General features: G+C 40.5%; 1 pseudogene; it reads left to right on the top strand.

The window, feature by feature from the left end:
• Window positions 1-530: 530 nt before the first annotated feature.
• Window positions 531-2438, top strand: LOC148519889 (uncharacterized; annotated as a pseudogene).
• The last annotated feature ends 621 nt before the right edge of the window (window positions 2439-3059 follow it).

Genomic DNA, 3059 nt, shown 5'->3' with positions numbered 1-3059 from the left:
TATAAAGGACAACTTCAGTCAATGATAGCATAAAAGTGAACTAGCACCCGGGCAACATTGTGTACACCAACAGGACTTATGTGTAAACGAGCTCATGAACTTGTAGTTTTCTGGCCAGAAAAGTGTAGAAAATAGACTAATTTACTGTCTAAATTAACTGTGTAAGGTAATGTTTATTGTTATCGCTGACTAGTTAGGGTCGTTTAAGTAAATCTGCTCTAGGAAAAGTACTGTGTGTAGTAATCTTTGGAATCAGCAAGAGGAGAGGATTCTTGACCGCTAACCAGGAGGCTGTGTTCCAGTACAATAAAATTCAAACTGTTGGTTATTTTTATTGTGTATTGCAAATAAGAAGAGTTGTTCTGATTGTAATTTACCTCTTGACCTCTCTGTAATCACTTGAGAAAGTACATAGGAACCCCATTCCTCATCTGTACCCAGATAGGGGGGTATCACATTTGGCGTCACTAAGCACAGGATACAGAGCCCAAAGTGAAGAGCGTAAGTGGAGGGTCGCTAGGAAGGTTACAATGTCACAAGAGCAAAGAGCAATGGGGGATTCGGCGGGAGCAAGTGGAAGTAGCACACCGCAAATCAACCCCATAATCCTTCCCTATTACTTCGGTGCTCCCTGGTTGCCTACTTTTAGTGGAGACAAGTATGGAGGCGAAGGGAGTAACCTAATGGAGTTTCGAAATAAAATAAGATCCATGTTTAGGTTATACCCGTTAAATGAACGTCAACAGGTGGAGATCCTCATTGGACAGTTAAAGGGGTCAGCCCTATGAGAAGTCACCTTCTGGCCCCAGGAAAAACGTCAAAACATCAATCAGATCTTGCAACGGCTAGCTGATACATTTGACATCAGTACTGTGTCCGAACTGAAGATTAAGTTCTATGCCAGAAAGCAACAACCAGGAGAATCCTTACGTAACTATGCTTTAAGTCTTCAAGAGGCCTTGCAGAGGATACAGGCCGTAGACACGGCTGAAGTAAGAAACATAGATGAAATGTTAATTAATCAATTTATTGAAGGGTCTAAAGGAGAAAGCATCAAGAGCCATTTACGTCTATTAAGGCTGCAGCTTCCTAGGAGTCCTTTTCTGGATTTTAAGGAGGTGGCCATCAAGGTGGTAGGTTCTCATTGGAATAATGAAGTGACGTTCCCTGAGATGCCCGGTTTTCAGGAGGAGAATCGAGATTCCAAGATGGGAAATCCCTCTACAATGAAAGAAATGGCTACCCAAAGTAATTCAGCATCAGCCCCTGACCCCTTACAAAAATTGAAAAGACAAGTGGAAGAATTGACCCTGGGGTTGGCGGAAATGTGTAAAGAATTTAAGAATTTCACCAAAAATGCCACAGAACCAAGAGAAGCTACCTGGTGAACAGAAAGAACAATGCCCCCTAATGATTGGTGGGAACCTCCTCAGAGGAATGGGAGGAGAGCGACTGATCTTTTTGATTCACAACCATCTGCAGCCAATGTTAAATCAGCCATCGCAAGAAGAATTTCAGGCAAAGTCATATGGTTCCATGTACGACGAGGCTATGGATTTGTAAAAAGGAATGATACCAAGGAAGACGTGTTTGTACATTATACGGCTATCAAGTAAAACAACCCCAGGAAGTACCTCCGTAGTCTGGAAGATGGAGAGACTGTAGAATTTTATATCGTCAATGAGGAGAAAGGTCTACAGGCAGCAAATGTTACTGGTCCTGGTGGTATTCCAGTTCAAGGCAGCAGATATGCAGCAGATCGGAAGCATTATTGGCACTATTCAAGTTGCAGATGTTCTCCACATAATTACCAGCATAACTACCAATCCCATGGATATGTAAAGGAGCCTGAAGAAGCGGAAAGTGTGGCAAAAATAATAAATCCACAACAGCCTTATCAGACACATCGCTACCCACCATATTATTTACAGAGACCATATGGATGCAGACTACAAAATCTTGATAACCAAGTGAAGAGTGAACTATTGGAAAGGACAGATGAACAAGTTGTGGAAGAATGGAGTGAGACAGTGCAGCAGAGCCAGCAGGATGTAGTCAGGCCACAACTTCCTCCAGAGTCAGTATATGAGAGTAAGCCTGTAGCGGAGAACATTGATTCCAGTATGGCCTATCTCAATCAGGCAAATTCAAGTGTCATTGATTGGGAAAGAGACTCTGAAGAAGAGATTCATGCGCCTGTGGCAGAAGGATTGGGACTCCCTAAACCCAATTGCCCAGATTCAGTTATATTGAAGTTCAAATCTAACATTCCTGCAGATACCCCTAGTGTAGCTAAAGCGGCCGTGACGTATCTTTTTCCAGAGTGGCATCACCCAGACTGTGAGTACACAACAGTAGACTCTAAAAAGGTAGTCTCAATTTTGCAACAGGCATTGAGAAAATCTGGAAAGAGGAATAAGGGTGCTAAAGTTTTCTAAACTATCCTGGTAATTGTAACTAATTGTGATCTATTTTGTGCAATGGAAGAATGTACTTAAAGTATGTGTAACAATGCTGATGTTGTCCGTACAGAGCAACAATTGAATTGCTCTGTCATGCTCTGGCACCTGCAGCCGCAAGGGCTAACAATTGAATCACCACCAAAGTGTACCAAACGGCAGCAAAGGCCCAACAGCCTGTTTCAACTGCTCCAATGCAGTTTATATATATATTGTGGAGCCAAAATTAATACTTTGGCCCCTCCAACCTAAAAATGTTGTGGCGCCCCTGAGCCCCATGGCAAATAGTGGCAATTAGATATGATATTAAAAGGATGATACATGATGAATATGCCCAAGAAAATTTTAAGATCTTTGAATGTAATGTTTTATTACACCAAAACCTTTTTTACATTCTTGATATTAATTATGCTTGCCGCAATAGATTAAAGATAAAGTAACTTCTACAATATTTGCTCATTTGAACATTCATGCTCCTTAAGAATATTTATATATTATTTAATTTGTTATATACATATTAGAATTGTAATATTAAAATTGTGTGACTTTTTTGTCATATTATGCATTTATATAAATAATAAATGGTATGTATATTTAATA

Source organism: Taudactylus pleione, unplaced genomic scaffold (genome assembly GCF_031769625.1).
Source record: "Taudactylus pleione unplaced genomic scaffold, aTauple2 ptg000179l, whole genome shotgun sequence".
Classification (NCBI taxonomy): domain Eukaryota; kingdom Metazoa; phylum Chordata; class Amphibia; order Anura; family Myobatrachidae; genus Taudactylus; species Taudactylus pleione.
Note: the sequence above shows the minus strand (reverse complement) of the source record. Positions and strands in the feature narration are given on the sequence as shown.